Here is a 17,402-nt window from a genome sequence, read left to right as displayed (position 1 = left end):
TTATTTGGGTTAAGCTAGTTTGTGCAAGTCTTCAGTTACTTTAACTAGAAGTTTCTTTATTAACACAATGATTATGACTAAGGTCATTTATTTGCTAAGTCCAAAGAGGATGAGAGAGGCCAGCTAAAGCGATTGTGGAGGTCATTGAGCCAGAGGAGGGACAGCCCAAACACACAATATTTCCTGCATCTGAAGTGGTCCCCCAAGCCTCTGTGTTCTGCAGCCTTTTCCCCAGAGGTCCGGGCCCTTGGGTCTGAGTCAGTGTTTTGGTGTCTGGCAACAGGGGCACTGAGGGAGGGCAGATGGAAGAAGACACAAACAGGAACTTTCCCAGGGCCTAGCAGGATAGGGAGGTTCAGGTACCCAAGGTCTGGAAAACCACGAGCTGCGTCCGCACTGGAAAAATGTGGAAAAACCCTGACTTGAGAGAAGAGAGCTGGCAGGAGAACCGGCTTTTGCTGGACTCTGAATAGCAAACCTGCAGGGCCAGGAGAACTGAAAACTGTTCACCGGCTTTTGTGAGCAACCCCACTGATGGGGCATAGCTGCCCTCTAGTGCCAGATGTCAGCTTTGCATGTTGTTTACTGGCTGTTTCCAGCAGGAAGGCCTTTTGAGGAAGGATTTTTGGGGAAGCGGAGGTGGGTCATCACTTCTATCCTCACATTCAGGAAGAACCTCAAAATCAGACTTTCAGTATTTGCTCTAAATCAGATTATCACACATATAGGCCCAGAGCCAGGTTGACTGGATGGGGAAAATTCTCAATCATTCCACACCACCAAACTGTGCATCACTCCAAATCTCTCAAGTGCCATGAATTTTATAGATGGCTTAGATGGATAGGTGTTCTTATTTTATCTAAAATATATATTTTAAATTTATTTAAAAGGCAGAGAAACAATGAGGTCCTCCATCTACTGGTTCTCTCCCCAAATGCCCTCAACAGCTTGGGCTGGGTCATGCCAAAGCCAAGAGCCTGGAACTCATTCCAGATCTCCAGTGAGGACAGCATGGATCCAAGTACTTGAACCATAACCTGGTGCCTCCCAGAGTCTGCATGAACAGGAAGCTGGAATTAGCAGAGCTGGACTCAATCCCAGGAACTTAGATATGGGATGCAAGCATCCCAAGTAGCATCTTAACTGCTGCATCAAATGCCCTCCCTGATGGATATGCCCCTAAAAAATCCTGTTATGTTCATATTTATGGTCATATTTTTTGGAAGGGATGACTGGGGAGATTTTAACTAAAGATTATTAACAGGCCAGTGCCGCGGCTCAATAGGCTAATCCTCCGCCTAGTGGCGCCAGCACACCGGGTTCTAGTCCTGGTCGGGGTGCCAGATTCTTTCCCGGTTGCCCCTCTTCCAGGCCAGCTCTCTGCTGTGGCCAGGGAGTGCAGTGGAGGATGGCCCAAGTGCTTGGGCCCTGCACCCACATGGGAGACCAGGAGAAGTACCTGGCTCCTGGCTTCGGATCAGCGCGGTACAGCACACCGGCTGCAGCGGCCATTGGAGGGTGAACCAACGGCAAAGAAAGACCTTTCTCTCTGTCTCTCTCTCTCTCTCACTGTCCACTCTGCCTGTAAAAAAAAAAAAAAAGATTATTAACAAAGATGTGAGAAATGGTTCCCAGAAATAATCAAAGACCAGGGTTAGTGAGTTAGTGACAGTCAGAAGCAGCCACCACCCATAGACCTGATGAGGCAACGAGAGGGAAGAGTTCCCATCAGGAACTGCTCTGCAGGACACAGCGCTGGCCCGGGGCTGAGGCTCCAGGAGCTGATTCTGGCTGGGTTCCTGAGAAGCATGCCCTAGGATGAGGATGCACGTGTAAGTGATTACTAGTGAAGCACTCCCAGACGCAGCAGAGGAGAGGCTCCCAGACCAATCCCCAGGGAGAGCGGCTTCAACCGGATCCTGCAGGAGAGCTCTGGTGGGTGAGTTGCACTCCAGAAGGTTGGGCTGCCGGAAAAGAGGCTTGACTTTGGAACTCCTGACTGGTCAGGCATTGATCAAGCGGAGGGGAGGAGAGGCAGTGAGAGAATTATATCCAGGCACTGTGGACTTTCTGCATTTCAGAGTGGGTGAAGTGGCTTCAGTACTGAGAGCAGAGGACCTGAGCAAAGCTGAAGCTGCTGGGTGTTGGAAGAGAACATGGAAAACCAGTACAGGTGCACTCGGATGGATATAGGTAAAGCAAAGACGTCCTTTTCAGATGGGCGTAGGAAGTATTATGGCAGTTGACAACTGAAGGAGGATGGAGTTTGGCGTACAAGAGGTTTGTTTGGAGGAAAGGGTAATGCCTGTGAAATACAAAACAGGAAGTAGGGCTGGGCAGGGAGAGGCTCCGAACACAATCAGAACTGACATTCTCAGAAAATGCCGTGGGTAGCTCTGGAGCATAGGAGCCATCGGGCAGCAATGGCCAGGCCCTGGTACACCTCTCTACGTCTACTTGTTGGTTGGTGGCCGAGGGGAGGGTATGGCCCCTGAAGGTAGTACAGCTGGAAGCTGTTAACCAACTGTGTTTTTCGCAGCTGAATGGCAAGTTATTTTTGAAGAGAAATGCAAATAGAACCCTTTCATGGTTGCCCCACTTACTGCACTGTAGCCTCTTTAGCTGTTCCAGTTATGCCCCAACACCAACAAGGAAAAGCCAACCTGCAGGGTGTGTAGAAACATGGAGGTAGAGGGAGCCAGTGTGGTGGTGGAGTGGGTTTACCTGCTGCCTGCAACACTGGCATCCACTATGGGCACCGGTTTGAGTCCCGATTACTCCACTTTCCATCCAGCTCTCTGCTAATACACCTAAGAAAGCAGCAGAAGATGGCCCAAGTGCTTGGGCCCCTGCACCCACATGGAAGACCTGTATGAAACTCCTGGCTCCTGGCTTTGGCCTGGCCCAGTCCTGGCCATTGTGACCATCTGGGGGAGTGAACCAGTGGATGGAAGATCTGTCTCTCTCTTCCTCTCTCAGTAACTCTGCCTTTCAAATAAATAAATTAATTAATTAATTAAAAAGAAAGATTGGAATGTGGTTGTCACATGAATACATATATATCCAGGTATGCCTGGATTTTTGGCCTTTTTGGTTATGTGAGCAGAAAGCACTCTTTCTGTAGTCTATTTTGAGTTGGGTTTTTCATTTCAGTAAAGGTTCGGTTTCTTGATTTTATATATTCCCTGGACTTTTCTTTCTTTAACTGTAAAATGGGACTTAGGATACCAGCTCACAAGGAATATAAAAGAAGAAAGGTATATTTACTATGGTGCTTAATACTTTGAAAGGAAAAGCAAAGGAGGCAAAGAAAACTATGAGACTCATGGAGGTCTATCTGTGGAGGGCAGGCCAATGGGCTGAGTTCAATGCTTAATGAAGTCTGGCACCTGACTTGGTCTGTCCAGAGCTACCTAGCCCTAAAGGAAGACTGGCTTCTACGATTTTTGAGCCTGTGGCTTTTCTCCAATGACTGTTCCTACCCCGTGCATTTTTAGCCATGAAACAGAAAAAGAAAAGCTCTCTTTCTGTCCAAAAATGAAGCTTCTTATGGTCTTTCTCTTCATCTGGATAGTTTTTTGTCCACATTTTTGTTATTTGCAGACTATTCCTTTGTGGAAATATATAAAATTTGTAATAAAATGAAAGGAATGAATAAGCCATGACCACATTTGCAGCATTGTGATGATTCCAAGCTTTTTTCTGGGAAAAAAACAAAAAACAGGAAAGAACAAAGACTTCTTATTTATAACTCAGGAGCTTTTTTTTTTTTAACGGAAATGAAATAGTTCATATTTTAAAGATCTACTGAGCTTCCTACTGCTTCTCCCTTTTCCTACCAAAAATATAAAAGCTGTAAAAGGCTCCTCAGTAGAGACTTTGTGTTCTGAATGTTAAAACAATGCCAACAGTGGAGGTGAGGGCTGCCGTGTTTCATTCCTCCCTGTCTCCCCTGAGCAAACTCGGGTCCCAGTTACAAGAGGGAACAAAAAGCGGCTTTGAATAGCCATTTTGGTTCATCCAGCGCTTAATACCTGTTATTAAAGAAGCTCCTACCTGGTCTAATTGCATATCGCAAGACCAGAACACCTACAGCCACTTTAGCAGCACACATGAAAGATCTTAAGCAAGGTTAGAAATAGGATGAAAGCCAGCGAAAAATAGACTCCCCTGCCATCAGCCCTGCTTCCCTGTGTCCTTCTGCGTTCAAGCCAAGGAAAGGTGAGACTTCTGCTGAGCCTTCTCCGTTTTCTCAGGGTCCGTCTCTTATGTGACTTTCTCTGCGAAGCCCTCTGCACAAGCTCGGACACAACTGGCTGCTTTACTTGGGTGCCTGTAGACAGCATCCAAACGGCCCCCAGCGAACCTGGACATGTGCTCTTCCTTAGTCCTGTCCCACACTGCATGGGGCTGACCTGTGGAACTACGAGGATAGTGCAGAAAGGACGGAGCATAACTTGTGACATTAGGTCATGGAAGGTGTTGTAGGCTTCTCGTTCTCGCTTAGATCCATGCTCTGTTGGAAATCCAGCTACCGTGTCATGAGGACAGTTCAGCAGTCCTGTAGAGAGGCCCACGTGCTGAGCAATAAGACCTCCGGACATCAGCCACTGAGCTGGTTTTAAAATTGTCCGCAAATTCTTTGATCCATCTTCCTTCAAAAAGTGGAGTCTAGGTGGTGGCACAGTGACACAAAAGGTTAAACTCTGTGATACCAGTGTCCCATATGAGCATTGGTTCGGGTCCCGGGTTCTCTGCTTCTGATCCAGCTCCCTGCTAATGTGCCTGGAAAAACATCAGAAGATGGCCCAAGGGCTTGGGCCCCTGCACCCACACGAGAGACCTGGTTGCAGTTCCAGATTCCTGGCTTCAGCCTGGCCCAGCCCTGGCCATTGTGGCCATTTAAGGAGTGAATCAGCATCTCTCTCTCTCCCTCTCTCTCTCTCTCTCTCTGTAACTGCCTTTCAAGTAAACAAATATTTTTAAAATATTTTATTAAAAGTAAATAAATAAACATTTATTTATTTGAAAGAGAGTTACAGAGAGAGAGATAGAGGTAGAGGGAGAAGGAGAGAGAGAGAGAGAGAGAGAGAGAGAGAGAACCATCCATTGATTCATTCCCCAAATGGTCACAATGGCTGGAGCTGAGCTGATCCAAAGCCAGGAGCCAGGAGCTTCTTCCAGAGGTCATCCTCCACTGCTTTCCCAGGCACATTAATAGGGAGCTGACCCCAGTAAATAAATCTTTAAAAAAAAAAAAAAGAGTTTAAATCCCCTCTCCTTAAATGTGGGCTGAACTTGGTGACTCACTTCCATTAAATAGAATGTAGGAGATATGATGGTTTCTGTCTTTTTTTTTTTTTTTTTTTTTTTTTGGACAGGCAGAGTTAGACAGTGAGAGAGAAAGAGAGAAAGAGAGAGAGAGAGAAAGAGAGAGAGAGAGAGAGAAAGGTCTTCCTTCTGTTGGTTCACTCCCCCAAATGGCTGCTACGGCTGGTGCGCTGCGCCAATCCGAAGCCAGGAGCCAGGTGCTTATCCTGGTCTCCCATGTGGGTGCAGGGCCCAAGGACCTGGGCCATCCTCCACTGCACTCCTGGGCCACAGCAGGGAGCTGGACTGGAAGAAGAGCAATAGGGACAGAACCGGTGCCCCAACCGGGACTAGAACCTGGAGTGCCAGCGCCACAGGCGGAGGATTAGCCTAGTGAGCCACAGCACCAGCTGGTTTCAGTCTTCTGAGATTTGATCATGAAAGTTACAGCAGAGCCAGTGCTGTGGCATAGTGGGTAATACCACTGCCTGTAGTGCTGGCATCCCATATGGGCACCAGCTCTATTCCCAGCTGCTCCACTTCTGACCCAGCTCTCTGCTATGGCCTGGGAAAGCAGTGGAAGGTGGCCCAAGTCCGTGGGCCCCTGCACCCGCATGGGAGACCTGGAAGAAGCTCCTGGCTCCTGGCTCAGAATCAGCCCAGCTCCAGCTATTGCGGCTATTTGGGAAGTGAACCAGTGGATGGACGATCTCTCTCTCTCTCTCTCTTTCTGTAATTCTGCTTTTCAAATAAATAAATAAATAAATAAATCTTAAAAAAAAAAAAAAGACCGTTATGGCAGCTTCACCCTTGGGCTGTCTTCAATCACACCACTTACAGGGAAGCCACATGAGGACGCAAAGCATCCCTAGGGGTAGGTCCATGTGATGAGGAACTAAGACCTCCTGTGATAGCCATGTGAGTGAGCTGTCTCAAAGCATCTCCAGCTCTGGACAAGGCTTCAGACGGTGGCAGCCCAGGCTGCAGCTTGACAGCAACCCCCTCATGACAGCCCTTGAGCCAAAGCTACTGTTAAACTGCTCCCCAACTTACAATAATTTACATTGTTATTTAGGCTGATATGGTTCAACATTATTAGCTACATTAGGGAAGTAAATTTATTTTCATCCTAATATGATAAAACACACTTTATTGTTTTTGCTTTTTCTTTAAAAAAAAAAACAAAATGTATGGTCAAGAGCTGAGACTCTAATGTGTTATTTATGGAGATTATACTGACTAGCGAAACAATGAAACCATCCAAACTTAAATGACATTTACACACAAAACACAGAAATAAGAGGGGTTGAGGGGCCTGCGCTGTGGTGTAGCAGGTAAAGCCACCATCTACAGTGCCAGCCACCCACATGGGCGCTGGTTCTAGTCCTGGCTGCTCCACTTCTTGTCCAGCTCTCTGCTATGGCCTGGGAAAGCAGTAGAATATGGCTCAAGCCCTGCCCCTGCATCCATGTGGGAGACCTGGAGGAAGCTCCATGCTCCTGGCTTTGGATCGGCGCAACTCCGGCCACTGTGGCCAATTGGGGAGTGAACCAGCAGATGGAAGACCTCTCTCTATCTGCCTCTCCTTCTCTCTCTGTGTAACTCTGATTTTCAAGTAAAAAAAAAAAAATAGGGGTTGAGTGTTTGGGGTTGCCGATATGGAGCAGGGCATAAAGCTGCCACCTATGACAATGGCATTCCATATTACAGCAGTTTTGAGTCTCAGCTGCTCCACTTATGATAAAACTCATGCTAACATGCCTGGGAAAGCAGAGGAATATGACCCAAATACTTGGGCCCTACTACCCATATGGGAGACCCAGACGGAGTTCCTGGTTCATGGTTTTGGCTGGCCCAGCGCTGGCCATTGTGGACTTTTTGGGAGTGAACCAGCTTTCTCTCTGTCACTCTGCCTTTCAAATAAATCTAAAAATTAATCTGGCTCCCTGGTAATGCGACTGGGAAGCAACAGGTCACGGCTGAAGTACTTGAGTTCCTGCAACCACGGAGAGATCCAGATGGAGTTCCTCGTTCCTGGCTCTGGCCTGCCTAGCCCTGGATGTTGTGGACATTTCGGGGAGTGAAGCAGCAGATGGAAGATCAATCTCTGTTGTCTCTCCTTCCCTCTGCCTTTCAAATAAATAAATAAATAAATAAATAAATCTTTTAAAAAGGAAAGGGGAAAAGGGTAAATATGGGGGCAGGCCTTTGAGGTAGCAGTTAACATTGTACTTGAGACACCTGCTTCCCATAGCAGAATGCCTGGATTTGAGTCTGGGCACTGTTCTACGTTCCAGCTCTCTGCTGATGCATACTCTGCTCAAGTATGGTCTCTGCCTCCCATGTAGGAATTCCAGGCTCCTGGCTTTAACCTGGCTGCTGAGGGTATTTGGGGATGAAACCAGTGGATAGAAGATTTCTTTCTGTCTTCCTGTCCCTGTCTGCTTCTGTCTCTTTGCTTTTCCAAAAACTAAAAAAAAAAAAAAAAAAAAAAAGTTTCGTTTAGCCTAGCAGTTAAGACATCCATATCCCACACTGGAGTACCTGGGTCTGATTGCTATTCTGGCTCCTGCTTCTAGCTTCCTGCTAATGCAGACCCTGTGATGATGGCTCAAGTAACTGGGTCCTTGCCACCCATATGAGAGGCTTAGATTGAGTTCTTTGCTCCGGGCTGTGGCTGGGCTTAGTCCTAGCTCTTGTAGGGATTTTGGGGAGTGAATTTATGAATGGAAATCCTTTCTCTGTCTATTTTTCTCTCTCTGTCTCTGCCTCTCAAAAAAAAAAAAAAAAAAAAGAAAGAAAGAAAGAAAGAACAAACAGAGTTACAAATAATCTCACAGTTCCAATCCTAAGCATTAGCCCAGAGAAAAGTAAACATATATCCATACAAAAACTTGTATGTGAATGTTTATAGCAGCAGTTTTATAAAACAATCCAAATGTACATCAACTAATGAATGGGTAAGCAAAATGTGGTATTTCCATACAATGGAATATTATTTAACTATAAAAGGAATAAAAGATTGGTAGATGCTACAACATAAATCATCCTTGAAAACATTATGCTAAGTGAAAGAAATGGACACAAAAGGCAACATACTGTGGATTTCCATCTATATGAAATGAATAGAGCAGGTAGATCTGTAGAGAGGGATAGTAGCTCACTGGTTTCTAGGTGTTGAGAAAAGAGAACAGAGAATGGCCACCAACATGCACGTGGTTTCGTTTTGGGGTGATGAAAATATCCTGGAATTCAATAGTGATATTGGTGAGTATATAAAAACCATTGAATTGTGCACTTTGCATGGTATAGAACTTATATCTCAACAAAATTATTCAAAGTAAGCTAACGGAGCCGTCGCCGTGGCACAGTATCCCATATGGGTACCGGTTCTAGTCCCAGCTGCTCTTCTTTCCATCCAGCTCTCTGCTGTGGCCTGGGAAAGCAGTAGAAGATGGCCCAAGTGCTTGGGCCCCTGCACCCACATGGGAGACCAGGAATAAGCACCTGGATCCTGGATTCGGATCAGCGCAGCTCTGGCCGTTGCAGTCATTTGGGAAGTGAACTGATGGAAGGAAGACCTTTCTCTATCTCTCCCTCTCACTGTCTGTAACTCTACCTCCTAAATGAATAAATAAAATCTTAAAAAATAAAAAGTAAGCCAAGAGGAGCAGACATTCTATATTTCCCACATAAACATTACTGTTTTTTTTTCTTTTAGCTTTTTTTTTTTAAAAAGATTTTATTTATTTATTTGAGAGTTAGAGATACAGACAGAGATAGGGAAAGACAGAGAGAAAGGTCTTCCATCTGCTGGTTCACTCCCCAGTGGCTGCAGCTGCTGGAGCTGAGCCGATTTGAAACCAGGAGCCAGGAACTTCTTCTGGGTCTCCCCTGTGGGTGCAGGGGCCCAAGGACTTGGGCCATCTTCTGCTACTTTCCCTGGCCATAAGCAGAGAGCTGGATGGGAAGAGGAGCAGCAGGGACACAAATGGGCATCCACCTGTAATGCCAGCACCACAGGAGAGGCTTAGCCTACTAAGCCAGTGTTGGCCCCTCCTTTTAGTTTTTTAAAAAATATAATTTATTTATTTGAAAGTCAGAGTTACATAGAGGGAGAGACAGAGGTAGAGAGAGAGACAATAAGGTCTTCCATCCACTGGTTCACTGCCTATATGGCTGCAACATCTGGGGTGTGGCCAGGCTAAAATCAGGAGCTTCTTCCAGGTCTCCCATGTGGATGGCAGGGGCCCAGTTACTTGGGCCATCTTCTGCTGCTTTCCCAGGGGCATTAGCAGGCAGCTGGATCAGAAACAAAACAGCTGGGACTTGAACTGGCACACATATGGGATGTCGGCATTGCAGACCCTGACTTAACTCACCTCATGCCACAATGCTGGCTCCTGCTTTTTAGGTTTTTCTAAGATAACACTGGAACAAAAACAATGACTTGATTGCCATGCTGGTGTGAAAGACTGTTTTAAAATTATTTGATTGTGAATATTGTGTGACTCTGTGGCAAACAATAATAAAACAACAAAGTATGCCCTGTTGCAACATGATAAATGCAGAGATGTTGCTAAGATATGCAAATTAAATATGATGGTGAGATAAAGAAGTATTTTCTTTCATTCCTCTGTTCACAGGTACAATTGTCTCTGAAGTAGATGCAACCATATTGATCATATTGTCAACAAGTATGGATTAGAGTTCAAGAATTGTGGAGGGGCCGGCGCCATGGCGCACTGGGTTAATCCTCTGCCTGGAGTGCCGGTATCCCATATGGATGCTGGTTCTAGTCCCGGTTGCTCCTCTTTCAGTCCAGCTCTCTGCTGTGGCCTGGGAGAACAGTAGAAGATGACCCAGGTGCTTGGGCCCCTGCACCTGCATGGGAGACCAGGAGTAGGCTCCCAGCTCCTGGCTTCAGGTCAGCGCAGTTCTGGCCGTTTCGGCCGTTTGGGGAGTGAACCAATGGAAGGAAGACCTTTCTGTCTCTGTCTCTGTCTCTCTCTTTCTCTCACTGTCTATAACTCTACCTGTCAAATAAATAAAAATCTTTAAAAAAAAAAGGAATTGTGGAAACATGTATTTGGATGGCACAGGTACAACAAGGTAATATTTTGAAATATGTTTAAGGAACAAGGATCAGAATATGAATCACAGCACAGATTCCTTCATTAATGAAGTCATGGTATATAAAAAAGTCACCCACAGCAAACTCTGCCCATGGGGATGTAGTAAAATCATCAATTATACAAAAATGGATGCAATTATTTAAGGTTATTCTTTCATTAGGTGATAATATGGAAGCTGAGCATAAACAATTGCTATCGTAAGCCATTGTAGCTTGTGGTATGCCTCCAAGGAGACCAAACCCCTCCCCCAGTGAATGAGGCCTTCTGGCATTTATAATCAATCTTCAATAATTAGAGATTCTGTATTAGAAATTTAACTACTCACCAAATTGTATTTGTAACACCAACGTCAATAGTTGATGGGCTTTTTTTTTTTTTTTAAAAAGATATCATTAAAAAAAAGTTATTTATTTGAGAGGTAGAGTTACTGAGAGAGAGAGAGAGAGGGGTCTTCTATCTGCTAGTTCACTCCCCAAATGGCCGCAATGGCCACAACTGTGCTGATCTGAAGCCAGGAGCCAGGAGCTTCCTCTGGGTCTCCCATGTGGGTGCAGAGGCCCAAGGACTTAGGCCATCTTCTATTGCTTTCCCAGGCCATAGCAGAGAGCTAGATCAGAAAAGGAGCAGTGGGGACTAGAACTGGTGCCCATAGGGGACACTGGCGCCACAGATGGAGGATTAACCTAGGACACCACAGCACCAGCCCCATATAGTTGATGTGTTTTTATGGTCATTTATGAACATGCTCAATGAGACAAAAAAAAAAAATGGAGTTGACTGACACACATTTCTAATTGAGGTTGAGCAAGATGAAATGTGCAGTCTCATTTCAGTTCTCATATTGTAAACAAAATTTTTTGTGGTCTCTTTAGTGACATTTTAGTGTTTTTTTTGTTGGTGATTTCACTTTTTAAAATGGCTTTGAAGCACAGTGCTGAAGTGCCGTCTAGAAACCTGTAATGTGCCCTACAGAGAAACTATGGGTGTTAGACAAACTTCAGGCATGAGCTGTGGAGCTTCTGGCCATGAGCTCAATGTCAAATCACCAACAATATGTATATAACAATATACATGAAATGAGGTGTCTTTAAACAGAAACCCACATAAACCAAGGCTATGGATTAATGAGTTGAGAAAATTGTGACCAGATGCCTGTAGGAAACTAACTCTGCATTTCCCCTAGGAACTATGGTTCATGATTTGCTAATTTGGTGCTCATGGTGGCTTTATAGAATCTGACTATTGCAAATAATGAGCGTCAACTGTATGTCCTTGAGTAGTTCCCTTTCACTGGGCCAGTGAGTATGGCCTAGCCTCATGTCACCAATAGAGAACCATAGAAGGGATTCTAAATGACTTCTGAACTCATATAAACCTGGAAGCTTCCATTTTGGTCTCCAGAAAAACTCTCACCCTTGGAGTCCTGAGCCACTACTTAAGAGGCTTTTTGGTTTTGCTTTTTTACTTTAAAGACACTGATTTATTTATTTTTATTCATTTGTTGTTATTGCATTTGATCCACTGGATCACATTACAAATGGTAGCAATAGCTAGGCCTGGGTCAGACCAAAGCCAAGAGCCTAGAACTCTATCCAGATCTCCTACATGGGTGGGAGGGGCCCAAGCACATGGGCCATCCTCTGCTGCCTTCTCTGGATTGGAAGTGGAGCAGCTGAGACTCGAACTAGAACTCATATTGGGTGCCAGGGTCATAGGTGATGGCACAATCCACTGTACCACACCTACTGACTTTCAAATAAACAACTAAATCTTTTACAAAAAGGAAGAAAAAGAGAGAGAGAGTCTTTTGTCCATATGTTCACTCCCCAAGTAGCTACAAAGATCAGCGCTGGGCCAGGCCAAAACCAGCAGCCAGGCACTCAATCAATCTGGGTTTCCCACATGGGTGGCAGGGACCCAACTACTTGACCATCATATGTTGCCTTCCAGGGTGCACATTAACATGAACTCAGGCATGTCTTAACCACAGTACCAAATGCCTACCCTCATAAAAGAGATGTCACTATCCTCTTGGAGTGAGCACATAGAGAGGTACTAGGTCTAAGTGGAGAGGGAGAGAAGTCCAGTTGATTCCAGCCTTCTAGCCATCCCTGCCAAGGTGCTGGAATTGTGAGTGAAGTCACCTTGGACCTTCCACTCCTGCCCGGCTTCCAGATGAGCACCACTAGGTGACTCACAAAACCGTGAGATAGAGCACAACAGTTGTTTTCAACCACTAAGCCTTGTTTGCAGTGAGCAATAGAAGCATGTTGAAATATGATGGCTGCAGGCCAGGCCGGTGCCACGGCTCACTAGGCTAATACTCCGCCTGCGGTGCCGGCACCCCGGTTCTAGTCCCAGTTGGGGCGCCGGATTCTGTCCTGGTTGCTCCTCTTCCAGTCCAGATCTCTGCTGTGGCCTGGGAAGGCAGTGGAGGATGGGCCAAGTGCTTGGGCCCTGCACTCGCATGGGAGACCAGGAGGAAGCACCTGGCTCCTGGCTTCCGTTCGGCACAGCGCCAGCCATAGCGGCCGTTTGTGGGGGTGAACCAATGGAAAAGGAAGACCTTTCTCTCTGTCTCTCTCTTTCTCACTGTCTAACTCTGCTTGTCAAAAAAAAAAAAAAAAAAAAAATGATGGCTGCAGGGGAAAATGTTCTGTAGAAATGTCTAAGTTTTTTTTTTTTTTTTTAAGATTTATTTATTTATTTGAAAGTCAGAGTTACACAGAGGGAAGAGGAGAGGCAGAGAGGGAGAGGTCTTCCATCTGATGGTTCACTCCCCAGATGGCCGCAACAGCCAGGAGCCAGGAGCCAGGAGCTTCTTCCAGGTCTCCCATGCGGGTGCAGGGGCCCAAGGACTTGAGCCATCTTCTACTGCTTTCCCAGGCCATAGCAGAGAGCTGGGTCGGAAGTGGAGCAGCTGGGACTAGAATCAGCGCCCATATGTGATGCCGAAGCTTCAGGCCAGGGCATTAACCCACTGTGCCACAGCGCCGGCCCCGAAATATCTAAGTTTTGGAACAAACTTCTAGTTTTTCTGCAAGATAAAACAATGAGTTTAGTGAATTCCATTTCTGAGATGGTGGCATGAGGAGCTCCATGGACATTCTCCTCGGAGAAGCAAGCATGACTGGTGAAAACCTAAAAACAGACATTGGAAATCTCTGGAAACAGTCCTAAGGGCAGGCAGCAAATGAAGAAATGCTCAAGAAAATCTATTAAAACTTGGTAAGAGTAACAAGAATGCATGGCAGTGGAGTCATGACTTGGCAGAGGCAGTACTCCAAGTGGTTATGGGAAGACAGGGTTCCCTTTCCTCTTAGCTTCCGATCAAGGGAAATGGAATCTCACCAAAAGGGCCAGGCCTCCAATATGTCTCATGCTCTCCATTTCCCAGATGAAGTGACTAAATTCCTGTTCAATGAATCTGGTTGAGTTGAGCAGCTCCCTTCCCCCACCTAGCTCATACTCATAGGAATTGAGAATCATACCTAAGAATCATTGCCTAATCCAGATTCATGAAGATTTATGTATATTTTTTGTGAAAGTTGTTAGGTTTTACACGTATGTCTGTGATCCATTTTGTGTTAATTTTTGTATATGGCGTCAAACGTCATTCTTTTACATTTGATATAGAATATACACTTGTCTCAGCATCATTTGTTAAAGAGTCTCTTCCCTCCCTATTGAATGGTTTTGGCACACTTGTGGAAATCAATCAACTGTAAGTGTGAGGGTTTGCTTCTAGACACTCAATTTCATTCCATTGGTCTATATGTTGGTTGATCTTGTGTTAGTACAACATTGGCTCAACTCATTAACATAGGTTTGCAGTAAATTTTTTAAAAAGATTTATCTATTTATTTAAAAGGCAGAACCAAAGAGAAGGACAGTCAGAAAGAGAAAAAGAACCATCTGCTGGTTCATTCACCAAATGGCCGCAATGGCTGGAGCTGGGCCGATCCAAAGCTTCTTCACTTGTGGGCCTCCCACAGGGGTGCAGGGACCCAAGGACTTGGGCCATCTTCTACCACTTTCCCATGCCATAGCAGAGAGCTGGATTGGAAGTGGAGCAGCCGGGACTCGAGCCAGGGCCCATATGGGATGCTGGCACTGCAGGTGGGAGCTTTACCTGCTATGCCACATTGCCAGCCTCAATTTTCCATAAATTTTAAATCTGGAACTATAAGCCCTCCAATTTTGTTCTTTTTGAAGATTATTTTCTTCTTTTTTCAAAATAATTCAGGTATAAAATTTTGAGTCCCTGGAATTTATATGTGAATTATAGGATAAGTTTGTCAAAGTTTTTGAAAAAGGTCAATTGGATATCTTTTTCTTCTTTTCATTTGAGAGAGAGAGATATTAAGAAATCTTTCATCTGCTGGTTCACTCCTCAAATAGCTGTAATAGCCAGGAATGGACCAGACCAAAGCCAGGAGCCCAGAACTCAATCTGGGCCTCCCAAGTGGGTGTCAGGGAGCCAACTATTTGAGCCATCACCTGCTTCCTCCTGGAGTGTGTGTTAGCAGAAAGTTGAATTAGAAGCAGAGTAAAAAGGCTCTTGAACCAATCATTCTAATGGAATTTGGGCATCCCAAGTGACAACTTCACCACTGCACCCAAAACCTGCCCCAAGACATCTGGATAGAGATTGTGTTGAATCTGCAGATAAATTGGAGATTATTGTTATCTTAACAAAATTAAGCCCTCCAGTCCATGAACATGGAATACATGTCCAGTTATGTCCATCTTTAATTTCAATAGTTTCTTATAGTTTTTGAGGCCATTTTGTACTTCTTTTTTTTTTTTTTTTTTTTTTTTTTTTTTTTTTTTTGACAGGCAGAGTGGACAGTGAGAGAGAGAGACAGAGAGAAAGGTCTTCCTTTGCCGTTGGTTCACCCTCCAATGGCCGCCGCCACCGGCGCGCTGCGGCCAGTGCACCACGCTGATCCGATGGCAGGAGCCAGGTGCTTTTCCTGGTCTCCCATGCGGGTGCAGGGCCTAAGCACTTGGGCCATCCTCCACTGCACTCCCTGGCCACAGCAGAGAGCTGGCCTGGAAGAGGGGCAACCGGGACAGAATCCGGCGCCCCGACCGGGACTAGAACCCGGTGTGCCGGCGCCGCTAGGCAGAGGATTAGCCTAGTGAACCGTGGCGCCGGCCCATTTTGTACTTCTTTTACTAAATTTATTCTCAAGTACCTCACTCTTTTTGATGATATTTTAATTGAGATTTTCTTGAATTCCCAGGAGCCCAGGTGGCTGGTGGTTGGAGCGTTGGCTGTTAGCCAGACTGAGTGAAGAGCAAGAGCCGTACTGGGGTGCAGATCTCCACAGGAGAGAGGCGTGGAGTAAAAGGGCAGCAATGCAGAAATCAGAGTGACCTGGAGGTGTATAGCTGAGAAACAGAGTAACAGGTAACTAACTGATCACGGGTCATCATCAAGTGCACAGTCCAGCCAAGCAAATTCTCATCATCAACCAGTTCTCCAGAGACTGCCAGAAAGATTCATCCTTGACCAAGTGATAAATTTAACCCTAAAGCAATGAACCCTTTTAGTGGACAGTCACAAGCCCCTTCTACACTTGCAGTTATTTACTCTAAATAAGGTAATCCTTGCAGGTTAGTGCATGGTTCAGTAAAGCACAGATTACACTGGGAATGTCCTGAAAGTCTCTCATTTGATCTTTTTATTACTTCAGCTGAGGGTCTGAGAGACTAAACATTCATATACCTTTGCATCCAAGGAGTGTTTTAGGGAATTACTTTTTGGTCAAAGGTGCTCCTGAAAAAGCCCTGCCTTTGCTAAGACTGATTCCTGTGCTTCTGAAAACCACAGCTACCATTCATCATTTACTAGGTTAATATGGGAATCTGCAATCCCACTGTAAACATATGCAATTCCATAGTAAAAGTTACTCATTAACAAAAAGTTAATAATGGAAAACTACTAAAATTTCTAACTTTAATATTTTTATCATTTGTATGAGAAACTGTTTATGTGATCAGATGGATTGGTACATATTTATTTTCTAGTGCCTTTTAATTTATAATACCCCTTTTGCAATCAGTTTGTAGCTGTGTATTTTTTAAAAGGTTTATTTATTTATTTGAAAGTCAGAGTTACACAGAGAGAAGGAGAGGCAGAGAGAGAGAGAGAGAGGTCTTCTATCCGCTGGGTCACTCTCCAGTTGGCCAAAACAGCCGGAGCTGCACCCATCTGAAGCCAGGAGCCAGGAGCCTCCTGCGGGTCTCCCATGCGGGTGCAGGGGCCCAAGGACTTAGACCATCCTCCACTGCTTTCCCAGGCCACAGAAGAGAGCTGGATTGGAAGTGGAGCAGCCAGGAGTCGAACTGGTGCTCATATGGGATGCCGGCACTGCAAGGGGAGGCTTACCCTACTATGCCAAAATACTGGCCCTTGGTATTTATTTTTATATATAGTTTACATTTCTGGTATTTTATCTTTACCAAGGCTATAGAAATTAAAAACAGGGAAAAACATCTGAATTCACAATTATTTGCAAATATCAAATATGTATTTTTTTTTGACAGGCAGAGTGTGGACAGTGAGAGAGAGAGACAGAGAGAAAGGTCTTCCTTTGCCGTTGGTTCACCCTCCAATGGCTGCCGCGGCCAGCCTGCTGTGGCTGGTGCACCACACTGATCCGAAGGCAGGAGCCAGGTGCTTCTCCTGGTCTCCCATGTGGGTGCAGGGCCCAAGGACTTGGGCCATCCTCCACTGCCTTCCCGGCCACAGCAGAGAGCTGGCCTGGAAGAGGGGCAACCGGGACAGAATCCGGCGCCCTGACTGGGACTAGAACCTGGTGTGCCGGCGCCGCTAGGTGGAGGATTAGCCTATTGAGCTGCGGTGCTGGCCTGCAAATATGTATTTTATAATATAGAATGCTTGGAATTTTTAAAAAATATACTTACTTATTTGAAAGGCAGAGAGGC

The 17,402-nt window shown here is 45.5% G+C and overlaps 1 pseudogene; it reads left to right on the top strand.

The window, feature by feature from the left end:
• Nucleotides 1–15,809: 15,809 nt before the first annotated feature.
• Nucleotides 15,810–16,310, top strand: LOC103345109 (PACRG-like protein pseudogene; annotated as a pseudogene).
• The last annotated feature ends 1,092 nt before the right edge of the window (nt 16,311–17,402 follow it).

Source organism: Oryctolagus cuniculus, chromosome 18, assembly GCF_051225735.1.
Source record: "Oryctolagus cuniculus isolate XC-2025 breed Fujian yellow rabbit chromosome 18, ASM5122573v1, whole genome shotgun sequence".
NCBI lineage: Eukaryota > Metazoa > Chordata > Mammalia > Lagomorpha > Leporidae > Oryctolagus > Oryctolagus cuniculus.
The sequence above is the reverse complement of the archived record's forward strand: the minus strand, read 5'-3'. Positions and strand labels throughout refer to the sequence as shown.